Raw genomic sequence first — 17,746 nt, 5'->3', positions numbered from 1 at the left:
GTCAACAGAGACACAGTTAAGGAGCCTACCTACAGCTAGAAGGTGGTAAAGGCAGGGTTCAACCCCACTCACTTGCATCCAGAGCACTTGCTCATAACTGCCACGCTAAACAGGCTTGCAAACCTCCTGTCCCAAGCTGCCTAAAATTTAGCTGTGGCTTCCCATACCTTGGGGTAAAATCCAAATTGACAAGCACATTAGTAAAATATTCCAGGTCATTCACAGCCTGATCCCTGCTTATCCCATCCAGGCTCCTGCTCTCTCCCCCTCACCCTTCCCTCAAGGTCTGCCCCAACCAACCACACTAAGCCCCTACACTTCACCAAACTCCCCAGCTCCCTCGCACTTAGGACCCACTGCTCCCTCTGCCCAGAATGCCCTCCCCCTAGTTCTAGAATACAGGTCCCTAGGGTTCCTCCTGCAGAAACCACTTCCTGTCCCCAGCTAAGAGCATGTGGCTGGCTGCTCATCCTGAGTGTTCTCCCAGCTTCCAGGACCTTCTCCAAAGAGCATGGACCACTTTGTGCTATTACCATCTGCTTAGCTATTTCTGAGCCTAGCCATGAGCTCCTTAAGGGCAAGGCCTAGGTCTTACTCATCTTTTTCAGCCCAATGTTTAACAAGGTGCCTAGTCTCATCGTGGGAGCTCAATAAAAGTTTGCTAAATTAAAAAGGGGGCAAAAGGAGCAGTGACATGAGGGAGAAATGGATATGGAGACAGGAGGTTTAAAGTTTCATTTTTAAATAGCAAGTCTCATTTCTAATAAACATTAATTAAACTGCTCAACACCCCTGGGTCTCCAGCTATATATTCTTCAATTAAAATAGTTCTTTCATGACGGCTTCCTCTGCCAAACCTTTCCTCGCAGGCTTCTGTGTTCACCAGAGCGTCTTGGGACGAGTAACAAAAGGCACTATATTTGCTTGAAACAGAAGGGAAATTGAAGGCTTACTCCCTTACTTCACTCCTGGCAACACAAAAGTGCACACACTCTGGTTTCAAAAGAGATGGAGGTAAGCTTGTGGCAGAGGGAGGCACATTCCTAAGGAGTGAAAGGAAAAGATTCCCAAGACAGGGCACGGATAAGTAATGACTTGACATGGGGAGAAAAGGCTTATTTAACCCAAACCAGCGAGTGACTCCCAGGAGAGGCGGCTTTCAGAATCCCAACTTGCAGCTGACAGGTGGTTATTATTCCTTAACCTCAGGGACACCCAGTAAAGATTCAGAGCTGGGCAACCTCACAGCACCTGTGGAGAGCTGACAAGATGGAGGCAACAGGTGCCCTCAAAATCACACGTCTCCAGGAGCACCTGGGTGGCTCCATCAGGAGAGTGTCCAACTTCAGCTCAGGTCATGATCTCGTGGTTCGTGAGTTCAAGCCCCACATCAGGCTCATTGCTGTCAGCACGGAGCCCGTTTCAGATCCTCTGATCCCCTCTCTCAGCTCCTCCCCGCTTGCACTTTCTCAAAAAAATTTTAAAAATAAAACATTAAAAAAAAAAAAATCACGTCTCCTGGCCACTTACATTAACCAGGCCCTGATCTTGGAGCCACAGAGAATCTATATCAATAGGAGGGAAGAAATGGTGGGCTCCTGAAGTCTCAGGCTGAAATCCTATATGCACACACCCCTCTCCACCCTGCAGCTTTGCTGTGACTGTTGTTTGTGTCTCCTGGGAAAGGTGGGAAAGACCAGAATAATGGGTGTTCCTTGATGGCTGCCACCTGCAACTAGGACCGGATGTCCGAGTTATAGATGAAGGGAATGCAAGAACCATAAGATCTTTGAGATCAGGCCATGAAGAGTTTTCAAACACTTTCTGGTGACCACTTTGTTCACACAACAGCTTGCAGAAGGGAGGAAACTGAGACTGTTCCCTTTGGGAAGCAGGGGCCAGGGACCCCGACTGTTGGTGCAGGGACAGCCTCTGAGATGGCTCGGTGGAGGCTTGGGAATGTGGATTGGACATCACAGATTTAGTCCAAACCTGCATCTTGCAGTATGGAAACCATGGTTCAGAGAGGTAAGGTGACACATCCAACGTCAGATGGTCTGAAGGCAGAAGGACCAAGTACAGGATTCAGGTTCCTGACTGCCAGTCCAAACACTCTTTCCTCTACACACTGCCACCCCCTTTTCTAGAAAGGGCCCTCCACACCCTAGCCTCCCCCCTTCCCATGGGCAAGTCCCAGGGCCATTCTAGGGCTTAGACTGAGGTAATGAGTAACTTAGTGACCTTATGTTTCCCTGGTGTGTTTACCATATGTATTAGGGAGAGCTCTGCTGTAAACAGCAATCGATCCCCACCTCTCGCCACCCCAAGCCACCCTCAACATGGACAAATAGTCAGGGGCTTTTCAACGACCTAGAACTTTCTCAGGACCTGCTCCCATCCCCTCTCCTTTTCCGTGGCATTCTCTCAGCCCTGAATCAAATGACCACCTGCAATGCCGGCATTCTTCAATTTGCTGGGTTTGTCCCTACACGGTATTTGTGTTTGGTCTTAAAATGCTGCCTGCTTCACTTTCTAATTTCATTTTAGACGCCTGCAAGGAGAGAAGCCAACATTTAATCGTAGGGACTGGAGGGGACTGTACAAACCGCTTACAAGGCACAAATAGAGTAGTTATTTTCCTATTTCCCTTCTGATTGAATTGTCTGCTGTATCATATGCAGTAAACAATGTGAACCAGAAAGCAGTTCTGCATCCTTATCTCACCCCCTCACGTAATCAAAAGAAAAAATGCCTTGTAATAAAAAAGGAAAAAAGGAAACCAGAACTTCAAATTTGTTTAAAAGTTAATTAAACTTGAAAGGTTTGTGGGGACAATTCATTTCCTTTTGTAGCCTAAGACCGTAAGGTTCGCATTCCATTTTACCAGTGGGATGATAAAAAGTAACCTGATGTTATTTTAATTGTAATAATATATAATGAAGCTGGAATAAAAGGTTTCTTTTTAAATAGCAAAGTAAAAATGGAAATACATGTAGCATACAATTCTGACTTAACTTACAAAATAAAAACTGTAAACTTTGCTAAGGTGTGTGCCTATTTCATTGCTTTTGCTAATAACCACTTTCATTCTTTTCTGAAAAGATGACTTCACAGTGAGCATACAGGTATGACTTTACATGCCTCCTACTTAATCTCCTGAACTGACAAGGTTAAAATGGAATATGCTCTTTACAAAGAAAATTCAAAGTACAATAAATTAGAACAGGCAGCCTCCTGCAAGCTTTCTGAGTAACTCAGATCTGGGGTCGGATAACGTCCCCATCCTTGTCAGTTCCACGTCATAAGCACCCATGGAAAGGACAATGCTGAGTCAAGAGGAAGCAGGAATCCTAGATGCGTCATACTGAAGATGAGCACCGCGGCTCATTTTCCATCACCAGACGCAATAAACAAAGCCAAGAAGTGGGCTAAACATGGACTGCCTCCCGCTGGAAAATGCTGTGTGAGGGGGTGTGTGTACATGTGTGTGTGAGATAAAACATTTCAGAAAAAGACTTGCTGACGGGAGAGAACAGCAACTGTTGAATAAGGTAAGAGGTTCCTCCTATTGAAACAATGTTGCATTGGATAAAAGGATTTCCAAGCCTCCAGCTCTATAATTCTTTGATTCTGTGGAGTAAAAGGTGAATGTTCCATCAACAACTGAGACTCAAAAACTCCAAGAAGGAACCCACATGTTATCCGTTTCCTTCTGACAGGTTACCCTGGATAGAAACCAGAATGTTAAACTTCCTATTTCCTGTTCCCTCCAAGACTTTTCCATGAGCATCCTGAAGACACAGTGTGCATTTAACTCTTCTTTGTCATCCCAGAACAGTACCTGCAGCACACAGTGGGCCAAGCATATGGAAAGGCAGGAGAAAAAAAAAACAAAACTAGCAGGGAAAATTTAAGTTTTATTTTTAAGTAATGAATGCTTCTATCCTAGGAAGCATTAATCAAACTCCTTGGCACCTAATGTCACATGAATAAATTCCTCAATTAAATTTTCTTTTTCCTATTAGCTACCATGCCAAGCCTTCAAATGCACAGGAACAAGGCAATTTTTGTTTGTTCCTTCCCTAGGAGAAACCAGGCAGCAGCTCTTGTTCCATCACTCACATTCTGAAGATTATAAAAAGAGTCATAAAGTAGCGTAAATAATACTGACCACCTTGTTAATCAGGAACTTAACACAGGAACAACACAAGGATGTCTGCTCTCACCACTTGTATTTAACATTGTATTCTTGCTTCTAGCCAAGGCAATGAGGCAAGAAAAAGAAATAAAAAGCATCTATATTGGAAAGGAAGAAGTAAAATTATCTCTATTTGCAGATAACACTATCTCACATAGAGAAAATCCTAATGAATTCACTAAAACACCAGTAGAGCTAATCGCCAAGTTCAGCAAGGTTTCAGGATACACGATCAAAACCTAAGAATCAATTGCACCTTTAGGCAATACTAGCAAACAATCCAAAAATGAAATTAAGGCAGTTTCATTGACACAGCACTAGAAAAAAAATATGGTCAGTAATAAATTTAAGAAAATTTAAATGCTCAGTAACAAAATTTAAAGGCTCAGTAATAAATTTAACAAAAGAAGTACAAGACTTAAACACTGAAAGCTACCAAACGTTATTGAAAGAAATTAAAGAAGACCAAAATAACTAGAAAAATATCCCATGTTCATTATTGAAAGACTTAATATTGTTAAAATGGCAATTATCCTCAAATTTGTCTATTGATTCAAAGCAATCCCTATCAAAATCCCAGCTGGCTTCTTGCAGAATTTAACAAACTAATCCTAAAATTCATATGAAAATATAAGGGACCCAGAATAAACAAAACAATACTGAACAAGAACAAAGTTGGAAAATTTACATTTCCCAGTAACAAAACTGCTACAAAGCAACAACAATCAAGATTAGGTGGTACTGGCATAAGGACAGACATACAAATCAACGGAATAGAATTGAGATTAACAGAAGTAAATTGTATATATTTATTGTCAACCAATTTTTGACATCCTATGACAATCAAAGGGGGAAATAATGCTTTTTTCAATAAATGGTGCTGGAACAACTGGATGGTTACATGCAAGAGGATAAATTTGGATCCCTAACTCACACCATATACAAAAATTAACTCAAAATATTTCAAATATCTAAACAGAAGAGCTAAAACTATAAAAGCTTAGAAGAAAATATAAGTGTAAACCTTTGTGACTTTGGATTAGGCAATGGTTTCTTGGATATGACACCAAAGCACAAGTGAAAAAAGAAAAAAATAAATAGGATGCTATCAAAATTAAAACATTTATATTTCAAAGGATACTATCAAGGGAATGAAAAGACAATGTACAGGAGGAGGCAAGATATTTGCAAATCATATATCTGATAAGGGTCTAGTACCAGAACATATAAAGAATTCTTACAACTCTACAGTAAAAAAACAAACTACTGGATTAAAAAAATCAGCAAAGGACCTGAGTAAATATTTCTCCTAAGAAGATACACAAATGGCCAATAAGCACACGAAAGATGCTCGACGTCATAGGTTATTAGGAAAATGCAAATTGGAACTGCAAAGAGATACTACTTCATACTCACAAAGATGGCCATAAGCATCAAGTTAGACAATAAACAGTGTTGGCGAAGGTGTGAGGGTATTGGAACCCTCACAACATTGCTGACAGGAATATAAAATGGTACGACATCTGTGGAAACAATTTGGAGGTTCTTCAAAAAGTTAAACCATATGATCCAGCAATTCCAAGTGTATACCAAAGAGACCCCAAAACACATGTCCACACAAAAAACTTGTGCATGAATGTTCATAGAAGCATGATTCATAATAGTCCAAAAATGGAAACTACCCAAACCTCCATCAAGATGAGTAGATAAACAGAATGTGTTATATCCATACTATAGAATACTTTTCAACCATAAAAAAGAATGAAGTCCTGATTTATGCTATCACCTCGAAAACATTATTAAACTTAAATCTTGAAAACATCATATTAAGTAAAACTAGTCTAGTCTAACTAGACACAAAAGATCACGTAACTGATTCCACTTATATGCAATGTCCAAAATAGGCAAATCCATGAAAATGGCTGCCTGGGGGCTGAGAAGAAGCAACGGGGAATGATTGCTAATGAGTATGAGATTTCTTTGTTAGGTTATGAAAACATCTTAGAATTAGATAATGTTGATGATAATTCACAACTTTGTGAATATACTAAAAACCACTGAATTATATACTTTATTTTTTAAAAAAAATTTAATGTTTTACTTATTTTTGAGACAGAGACACAGCATGAGTGGGGGAGGGGCAGAGCGAGGGAGACACAGAATCTGAAGCAGGCTCCAGGCTCTGAGCTGTCAGCACAGAGCCTGACACAGGGCTCGAACCCACGAACCGTGAGATCATGACCTGAGTCAAAGTTGGATGTTTACCCAACTGGGCCACCCAGGTGCCCCTGAACTGTATACTTTAAAAGGGTACATTGTATGGGATGTATGTTTATCTCAATTTAAAAATAACAATTATGGTAAGATATGTGCATATACGGCTGGTGAAAGTGTTCACTGGCAAAATGTCTTGAAAGACAGTTTTGAAAAAAGGTATAGAATTTGATCCCATAATTCAAATTCTAAGAATGTACCCTCCATCAATAATTACTAATGCCACAACTTTAGCTATAAAGATTATCTGCAAAGTAGTTTACAAGATCAGAATATTGGAAATACCCTGAAGGCACAGACATTGCCCGACACTGCAAACTGAGCGAGTCCCTTTGATCTGGGCAGCACAGGGGCTGGTCTGCACAGTCTCCCTCACTGAGGAGCCCACCTCTGAGCCCACCGAGCTGGGCAGGCAAGATTGCCGTAGACTCCTACTGTTCTTTCCCGAAGTTCAGCAGTTTTTCAAGAATAAATGCTTCCCAGATTGTTATATGCCTTTGATAGATTACCAGAGTGACAGGCTGTTCATTTTGTCCAGATTCATAGTTGTTTTATGGGGTCCTTCCAAATCCTCCACACCTGACCAAAAGCCAGTAATCCTGCTTCCTAATACAGATTTTCACAAATAATAATCCTGGTACTGGAGGAGGCTTGGGGAAGAGGCACTCTCAAAACTTGAGGTGATACAATAGATTAGTTCATGCTTTCTGCAGGCAGCACAGAAATATATATCTAGGACCTTAAAAATATTATTTATTTCATTTAATTATTTAACTATGTCACCTCTAGAAATTCTAGGGGCACCTGGATGGCTCAGTCGGTTGAGCGTCCAACTCAATTTCAGCTCAGGTCATGATCCCAGGGTTGTGGGATTAAGCCCTGTTTTGAGCTCCCTGCTGGGCATGCAGCCTGCTTAGGATTCTCTCTCTCTCTCTCTCTCTCTCTCTCTCCCCCCTCTCCTCCAAAATAAAATTAAAAAAAAAAGAAATTCTAAGGAAATAATTTTGGATGTGCTCAGAGATGTAGCTATAAGAACATACATGACAGAGTTGTTTATAATGGCAAAAAGCTGAGTTCAAGCTAAATGTGTACGATACATCCTCATGATGAAAATATCAATATACCAGCCATTACAAATAATGTTTTACATGAATATATAATGACATGGAATATGATTATAAAGGTAAGCTAAAAAAAAGTTTTAATACAGTATGAAAGGTATCATTTCATGCTTAGGAGGTATACATACATGCTTAGAAGAAATGAGAATGGTTAAAACAGTGACTGTTGGAGCACCTGGGTTGGCTCAGTCGGTTAAGTGTCCAACTTTGGCTCAGGTCATGATCTCATGGTTCATGGGTTCTAGTCCTGTGTTGGGCTCTGCACTAGTGGTGTGGAGCCTGCACTGGGATTCTCTCTCTCTCCCTCTCTCTCTGCCCCTCCTCCACTTGTGCATTCTCTCTCTCTCTCTCTCTCTCTCTCTCTCTCAAGATAAGCAAATAAATAAACTTTAAAAAAAACCAGTGGCTATTATTGTGTGGTGGGAAAACAGCTGATTAGTGGGGTAATCTATTATTTTCCACATTTTCTATAATGAACATGTATCACCATGGTAATAAGAAAAAAAAATTTTTTTAAGGTAAAATCATATAACTTAAGACAGGAAATCTCTGTACTCAGAACTTGAAATAAAATTATTACTACAGTTGAGTATTTTTGCATTTGGCTCTGGGCTTCCTGGCTGCCAAGGCAAAAAGAGAAATATAAGAATTATCTAGATCTCTACTGTTTTATTTCCCAGTTCTTCCCAGGAGATCAACTACCATTCCAGCACTGGATTCTAAGAGAAATGTATGATGTATCATTGCTCGGTAATGCTAATACCTACCCTGCAGTACAGCACAGCAGGCGGTGACTCACAACCCTCCCTTTTGTTCTAATTCTTGTTGTTATTGCTTAAGAACTGTAGTCCCCACCCCTTGCTCAAGGATAAGTAACACACACAGTGCCTTTTTCCTAATGTACTTCCATCCCTATTTCCATCATAGCAAATAGTCCCCAAATGAATGTTTTCAATAAGACACCAATTGTGCATTATTTTGACAGTGTCACTGTTTCACTACCAACAAGAATACTCAGAAGACAGTCTCCTAGACAAAGTTGATCTTGAAGAGTGGTAGATGGGGGCGCCTGGGTGGCTGAGCCCATTAAGCAACCGACTCTTGGTTTCAGCTCAAGTCATGATCTCGCGGTTCATGAGTTTCAGCCCTACTTCGGGCGCAGTCGAGCCGCGCTTTGGGCTCTGCACTGACAGTGTGGAGGCTGCAGGGGATTCTCTCACTGTCCCTCACTCACTTGCGCCCTCTCTCACTCTCAAAAAAAGAAAAAAAAAAAAAAAAAAGAATGGTAGATGTGGCATACTTTGAGAATGTACATTTCTTTTTTTTTTTTTTTAATTTTTAAGTTTATTTAAATCCAAGTTAGTTAACATACAGTGTAATAATAATTTCAGGAGTAGAATTTAGTGATTCATCACTTACATATAACATCTGTTCAAAAGGCCTCAGAGAAGGGAAAGTAGAAAAAAATTTAGGTCAGTGGCTATGGATGGTGGCTCCAAAACTTGATGGAAGTCACAAAGAGGCACTGCTAAGGCTACCATCCCTGAAATGACCTCTGGAAAGCTGAACCTCGTAATGACGAGAAGTAGTCCCAGAGATACAGACACATAAACTACATTCGTCAGAGTCAGAGTCCCTGAAGGCTCAGACCTGGGGGACAGGGATGAGGGGCATCTGCATATCACCTTCCGTGGGTGTCTGTCCTTGCTATAGAAACCATTTAAATTAGATTTTCTTCCATATTTTACCTACAGTTTCTCTCAGATCCTATGGATCCAAGTCACTCCTGGAGACAGCAGAGATTTTGTAGAGCTTGGGAGACTACTAAAATAGCTTACTCCTCTCTCCAAATCCTCCCTCCCCAAAACACCTTCCATTCCATGTGTTGGATGCTTACTTACCTTCAAGGCCCAAATCAAGTCTTTCCTGACCACCTGTGTGAGCTTTCTTTCCTCTGTGACCTCTAGGGGCACATAACCACTACAGTACTCATGACACCCACCTTGCATGTCCTGTGTCCCCAGTCAAGCTATAAGCTGTAAAATACTATGCATCTCACTGAGCACCTGCCACAGTGTCTTATGCATGACTACTAAGGTGACAAGTTCATCTAAATTACCCAGTTTATCTAGGGGCACCTGGGTGCCTCAGTCAGTTAAGCATCCGACTCTTGATCTTGGCTTAGGTCCTGATCTCATGGTTGTGAGATCTGAGCCCTGCATCAGGGTCCACACTGAGCGTGGAGCCTGCTTGGGATTCTCTCCCTCTCCCTCTCCCTCTGCCCCTCCCTTGATGCACTCTCTCTCTCTCTCTCTCTCTCTCTCTGTCTTAAAAAAAGTAAATTACGAATTACCCAATTTATCTATTTCCCAAAGGAAATACACGGCTATCAAGCTGTATGTCGGTAAGTAGGTAAGGCTGATAGCACAACCGTTAGCAAGGCAATAATGCTAAAAGGCCAAAGTTTCTTGACTGGGAATATCATTTTCTGAGGTTATTTCAACAAATTAATTTTATTGGGCTGATCACTATGGACAAAAAGAACGAAATATTCTTCTTGACCTCAAAGGAGTTTATAGTCTCTCAGAAAATCAAGATGCAAATAGAGCTAATTAGGATAATGCCTGATTAACATGAAAACGTGGGAGGACACATAACAATTACAAAGCCATCAACAATGTTCCTCAAGGACCATTCGATTTACCTCCCGCTAAATTGGGGCCACAGGACTAGAAATGGTGTCTAGAAAAAGACAAAGAACCTTCTTCTACTCTGAACTGATCTGCCCTCCTGAAGAGCCCTGGCCTCTTAACTCAGCCATCAACTTGCAGAGGACACTAGACATTGCAGCCCAACAAATGCATGACACCGGCTGGAGCAGCGAGGAAGCTGAAACTCAGCTAAAGGAACCAGCATCACACCACACACAGGAAAACTCTGAGGTACCAGGAGAGCAGTCCTGAAGCCTTCAGAATGAAAGCTTGTCTAGTGAAAGATGGGCTGGATGAGCATTTTCCACACTGCAAAAAACAACCCATTGGAGAGTCATGAAATCAATCTAGAGGTACAAGACTTCGAGTAAATGCTGTTTCATAAAAGACCCGTCACGAGTATGAGTGTGTGTGTATGCATGCACATGTAAACACGTAGTAGATCGTGCAAACAGGTATTTTTTCATACAGCTTGCAAGGCTGTGAATTAGGCAAACTATTTGGGAGATTATAAATGGATATATTTCTAGTCAATAGAAAGAAAACACCTCTAACAAGTAAAACTATCTCACACTGGAGTTTCCAGCCCCCAGAAGACTTCAAGCAGTGCCACCAAAGCTATAGATTGTCATGGAGCATATTCATTTAAGTAGAAAGTGCATTAAGAAGAACTCTGCTCCCTTCCTATTCTACGAGACTATCAGTCTAGATCACAGGCAATTAACTATCACTGAACACACAATTAGGAGAAAATAATTTCATGGAGTCACAAGGGTGAATGTATATAGCCTGAATTTTATTTGGTTGTTTATGCTGGAATAATACCTCTGTGAAAGGGAAAGTTTTAAGACCATGCTTCTCAGCCTGGATGTACATCAGAATTACCTGGGAAGCTTTTAAAAGATACCCATACCTGGATCCCAACATGTATTAATTAAAACACTGGCACCCAAAATTTGTATTTTGTTTAATGTTCTTCAAGTAAGAGTTGAGAACCACTGATTTGTAGGTATAAAATGTATAAATGACATTTTATAAAGCACAGAGGGAAGGGAAACAGCCCCAGGACTTACATGAAGATCATAAAAGGAAAGGGCTAGAAAACATTATACCAAGGCTTTTAATTCCTGCTCAGAGTGTAGAGAGCTGAAAAGAGCATCACTCTGATTCTCACAACAAATAAAAAGCCAGATAAAGGGCAAGTCCAGAACCTTCTTGAATCCATAGAAAGCTGAGGTCACAGGGAAACAAACTAGCCCTAAATCTGAGGAGAACCAGATATCCACAGGAAGAAAGAAGGCAAGTACTTGTGTCCCTGAGGCAGATGTACCTGGACACTGGCTAACACACATCCAGTAACAAATAACAACAGAGTACTTCTGAAAAAGTTGAAAGAGCACGGAGACAGACCACTCTGAGGCACAGTGCAAAGGCTGACACTGACAAACCAGCCCCAACTCTAAAAGCAAACTATCACAGGAGGAATTTAAAGTGTGTGGTGCACTGAGAATAACCATACCAACAACAAACCTCAAATCCAGTTCAACTCCTGACTATAGCGATCAACCCCCCACACTAAAGGTCTAGCAGAAATAATAGAAAGGCACTCCTATTTCCACATATAAAAACTGGGAGGCATCTGGGAGGCTCAGGTGGTTGAGTCTCTGACTCTTGATTTTGGCTCAGGTCGTGATTTCATGGTTCGTGAGTGGAGCCTCACATTGGGATCTGCGCTGAGTGCAGAGCTTGCTTGGGATTCTCTCTCTCTCTCTCTCTCTCTCTCTCTCTCTCTCTCTCCCCCTCTGCCCTCTCCCGCTCACTCTCTCTTTCTAAAAATAAAAATTAAAAAAAAAACTATCTCAGTCTCTCACATACTGTACAAGATGTCCAATTCTCAACAAAACATACAGAGCATGCAAAAAGCAAGAGAAAAACAACACTGCCAAGAGATATGGCAACTAACCAAACCAGACTCAGAGATAGCACAAATGTTGAAGCTATCAGACACTAAATTTTAAATAGCTTTAATTAATTGTAAAGGCGGACAACATGAAAGATCAAATGTACAATTTTAACAGGAAGATAGGAACTGTAAAAGAGAATTAAATGAAATAACTTGAAAGGCTAAGCACAGTAACAGAAATGAAGACTGCATTCAACATGCTTCCGCAGATTTGACACAGCCAAGGAAAGAATCAGTGAATTTGAAAATAGGCCAACAGAACTACCCAAAGTAAAACAAGAAGAAACAAAAAGAATGAAACAAACAAGACAAAAGTGTTCAGTAGCTGTGGAACAAATCAAAACTTCTAACCTAGGTGTAATCAAATTTTAGAAGTAGAAAAGGGAATGGAGCAGAAAAAATATTTGAAGAAATACTTGTTGAGAATTTTCTAAAATTAATGACAGATACCAAACCACAGATCCAAGAAGCTCAAGAACACCAAGCAGGATGAATCCCAAGAATGTGCACACATGCCACATACATACACACACACACACACACACACACACACATACATACACACACACAGAGGTATAGCATATTAAAACAGCTGAAAACCAAGGGAAAAAAATTCTTCAGTGCAGTGGGAAACAAATGAAACATTAAATATAAAAACAAATATAAGGATTACAGAAGACATCTTGTCAGAAGGCATGCAAGTAAAAAGACAATGAAGCAATATCTTTAAGGTGCTAGAAGAAAAAATAAACTGTCAACCCAAAATACTATACCAGTGAAAAGATCTTTCAAAAAACAAAGGAGAAATAAGGATGGTCATAGACAAACAAAAGCAGAGAATTCATGGCCAGGACACCTACTCTACAAGAAATGCTAAATGAAGTTTTTCACACAGAAGGAATATAATGTCAGAAACTTGGATCTACACTAAGACCTGAAGGGTGCTGGAAATGGAATAAATGAAAGTCAAAAACAATTCATCTTTTTCTTATTTGTAATTGCTATAAAAGATAACTGAATGCTTAAAGCAGGAGTCAGCAAACTATGGTTTATAAGCCAAATACAGCCCATAGTCTCTTTTAGGACCACCTGCGAGCTAAGAATAATTTTTATATTTTTTAAGGGTTGTTGAAGAAAAAGAGAAAATATGCAGCAGAGAACAAATGTGGCCTCAAAGCCAAAAATATTTACTTTCTGGTCCTTTGGACAAAAAGTTTGCTAACTCCTGGTCTAAAGCAAAAATAATAGCAATGTTTTATTTATAGCACATGTAAAAGAAAAATGATGATAACCATAAGCACGAAGGATAGAAGAGAAGGATTAGAAATATACTGCTGTTAAGGTCCTTACACTACATGGGAAACAGTTTACTATAATTTGAAAGCAGATTCTGATGAATTACAGATATATATGTATTTATTTATATAGACACACACATTTTAGCATAATCACTTAAAAATGTTAAAGAAACATAAATAAGAAGTCCACGGTGGAGATAAAAGGGAATCATAAAAAGGACTCAATAGGAAAAAGAAAGGGCACCTGGGTGGCTCAGTTGGTTAAGCATCCAACTTTGGCTCTCTTTCTTTCTTTCTCTCTCTCTCTCTCTCTCTCTCTCTCTCCCTCCCTCCCTCCCTCTCTCAAAAGTAAATAAGCATTACAAAAGAAATAGTAAAAAGAAAGAAAAAAAGAACAGCAGAAAAATGGATGATCTTCATTAAGTTTAATTGCATAGTAAATGTGAATGGTTTAACATACCAGTTAAAAGACAGATATTGTCAGATTGGTCAAAAAAGTAAGACCCAACTATCTGAGGTCTACAAGAAACCTGCTTTAAATATACGGACATAGGCAAATTAAAAGTAAAAAAATAAAAGATACAGGATGCAAACATTAGCAAAAAGAAAGCTGGAGTAGCTATATTATTAACACCCAAAGTAGTAGAACCCAGAACAAGGAATACTAACAAGGATAAAGAGAAATATTATATAATAGTAAAAGGATCCATTTCCCAAGAGGACATAACAATCCTAAATATGTATGCTCTTAAGAACAGATGATCAAAATACATGAAGGAAAAAGTGATAGAACGAAAAGAAGAAATAGAAAAATCAACAATTGTAGTTGAAGACTCCAACATGCCTCTCTGTTATTGATAAAACAAGTGAAAAGAAAATCAGTAAGGACACAGAAGACCTAATATTTCCAGAATATTCTACCCAACGATAGCCAAATATACATCCTTTTCCAGTACACACTGAGTATTCACCAAGAGAGAGCATATTCTGGAACATAAAATAAATGTGAACAAATTTAAAAGAACAGAAATTATGCAAATTATATTGTGAAACAATAAAGGAATAAACTAGAAAGCAATAACAGGAAAACTTCTGGAGAATTCCCAAACACTTAAAAAATCACGTGACATAGTTTCAAATAACACATGGGCCAAGAAGAATTCTCAGGGAATATTTTTAAATATTTTAATTTTAAATAAATGAAAATGAAAATAAACATAATAAAATTGTGGAATGCATCTAAAGCAGTGGTTAAAGGAAAATGTATAGCACTAAATGCTTATATTAAAACAGAAGAAAAATCTCAGACCAGTAATAAAAGCTATCCCTTAAGAAAACACAAAAGTAAACTAAACCCAAAGCAAAGAGAATGATGTAAAAAAGAAGCGAACAGAAAGCAATAAAAATGAAAGCAGAAAAACAGACAAAATTAATGAAACCAAAATCTGGATCTTTGAAAAGATCAATAAAATTGATAAACTTCTATACAGAATAAGAAAAAGACTAAAGAAACAAATTACCAGTATCAAGTATGAGAGGAGAAAATCACTAAAGATTCCATGGACATTAAGTGGATAATATGACAATACCACAAACAATTCTAGCTCCATAAATTTGACAACCTAGGTGAAGTAGAACAATTTCTTGAAAGATATAAACTACCCAAACTCATCAAGAAATAGGTAACCTAAAGTGTCCTATACCTATTAAAGAAATGAAAGTTGTAGTAAAAACCTTCTATCAAAAAAAACTCTAGGCCCAGATAGTTTCATTAATGAATTCTACCAAATGCTGATGGAAGAAATAATACCAATCCTGCATAGTCTCTTCCAAAAATACATCACAACCTAGTCAAGTTATCCCAGGAATACAAGCCTGGCTCAACATGTGAAAATCAATCAATAGAATTTGCTGTATTAAATATGAAGACAAAAAAATCACATGATCTTGTCAATCGATGATGAAAAGGCATTCAATAAAACTCAAAATCCATCCATGATAATAACTCTCAGTAACTTAGAATACAAGGGAAATTCCTTAACGTTATAGCATCTATCCTCAGTTAACATCATACTTAATTGTGAAAAATTGATGATTTCTCCCCCATGACAAGAAACAAGGCAAGAATGTTCTCTCTCATCACTCTTATCCAACAATGTACTAGAATTCATAGTTAGTGCAATAAGGCAAATAATAAATAACTAAAAGGCATCCAGACTGTAAAGATTTTTATTCACAGATGACAAGACTGACTATGTAGAAAATCCCAAAGCATCTACAAATAAACCCTCTAGAATAAGTAACTTTAGTTACTGTTAGTAAGGTAACAGGATATGTCAATATTTTAAAAAATTGCATTTCTATATTCTAGCAATAATAGCAACCCCAAAAATGAGATACTTAAGTATAAATCTAACAAAACATATGCAATATCTATATCCTAAAAACTACAGAATGCTAATAGAAAAATCAAAAAGGACAAAGAAAAAAAAGAGATAAAACATATCATCTTCATGGACTGAAAAACTCAATATTGTAAAGATGTCAATTATTCCTAAAATAACTATACATTCACAAGGATGTATAGGATCAATTCCCCATTCTAAATCCCAGCACGATTTTTTATAGATATTGACAAGCTGATTCTACAATTTATATGGAAAGGACTAAAAGAGCCACAACAAATTCTGGATAAAAATAAAGTTGGAAGACTTATACTATCTGCTTTCATAACTTATTATAAAGTCACAATAATCAAGAGAGAGGTAGTGTTGGCACAATGTAGGCATATAAATCAACGGAATAGAATCGAGAGTCCAGAAATAAAGACTTATATTTACGACCAATTGATATTAGACAAAAATGCCAAGACAATTCAATAGGGAAGCACAGTCCCTTCAACAAATAATGCTAGAACAACTGGACTTTCACATGACAAATTGAAAAAGAAGAAGAAGAAGAAAAAGAAAAATTCCTTGACTCACACTTTACAACTTATACAAAAATTAACCCCGTGGATCATATTGGTGTAAAACATAAAATTATGAAAGTTCTAGAAGAAAACATAAAAAATTTTCAAAATAATTGGTTAGGCAAAGAATTCTTAGATATTACAACAAAAGTCTTCTATCAAAATTGATAAAATGGTTTATCAAAGTTAAAAACTTCTACCCTGAGAAAGACACTGTTAAGGGAATAAACATATAAGGCACAGCCTGGGAGAAATCATTTGCAAACCACACTTCTGACAAAGAACTTATATCTAGATTATGTAAAGAACTCTCAAAACCCAACAATAAGAAAACAAACAACCCAATAAAAATAGGCACTCAAAATTACCACTGCATAACATTTAAAAGCTAGAAACTTTTATTTGAATGTGTATATTTTTTTCCAGTCCATTATGGGCCCAAACATAACTTCTCACCAACTTTTTTTTGTACCATATAATTTGACCCAGAATTAGGCTTTTGATCTCTGTTAACTTTTGATGCACTTTATATTGACCTAAAAAAAAAGAAACTATTAGTTTTCATTCAACTCGGGAGATAAATTTTACATAAGTCCTTAGTAAAGAGACTAATTTTCCCATCAAATAAAATTGGCTCTTTAAACACACCCCAAATGAGTTATAACTTTCTGAGGCATAAAAATGTACTTTCTCACCTTTTAAATAATGACCCCTGAGCATGAATCACATTTTTAATCACGTACTTCCTCCTTCTCCTTGATACCAAAGCTAAACAATTTTGGAATCCAATGATGAAAGAAAAGACTTATTTCCCCTTTGCTCATATTTCTACACTTATTTCTTGTCACCTGGTACCATATTTTGTAAGTCACCGTAAATCACGTTTGGGAACAATGCGAGGTACAACAAAGAAACAAAGAGATTCTGCATGAAAGAAATCTTTTAAGATCAAGTTATTCAACACGTAACCCTCTTCCAAGTGAATGTCTTTCCCCATCCCCCACCCCACCCCCACCTCCACCCCAATATCATACCTGCTCAGGCCATACTTCTCTGGTGGAAACCAGAGAGAGAATAAACCTTGAAGATTTCCAGCACTATGCCCAGCTTGTTTCCAACTATTGCACTTTTCTTACCCTATTTTATTTTTTTAGAGTCTTTTTTTTTTTAGTATATTTGACACACGATGTGACATTAGTTTCGGGTGTAC

The 17,746-nt window shown here is 38.4% G+C and overlaps 1 protein-coding gene across 1 annotated transcript in view; it reads right to left on the bottom strand.

Annotated features, from left to right (window-relative positions):
• LYPD6B (LY6/PLAUR domain containing 6B) overlaps positions 1-17,746 on the bottom strand; it is a 174,655-nt gene that overhangs the window by 153,539 nt on the left and 3,370 nt on the right. The window lies entirely within an intron of this gene.

Source organism: Panthera leo, chromosome C1 (assembly GCF_018350215.1).
Source record: "Panthera leo isolate Ple1 chromosome C1, P.leo_Ple1_pat1.1, whole genome shotgun sequence".
In the NCBI taxonomy this organism is placed as follows: Eukaryota; Metazoa; Chordata; class Mammalia; order Carnivora; family Felidae; genus Panthera; species Panthera leo.
This window is presented reverse-complemented; position numbering and strand designations above follow the sequence as displayed.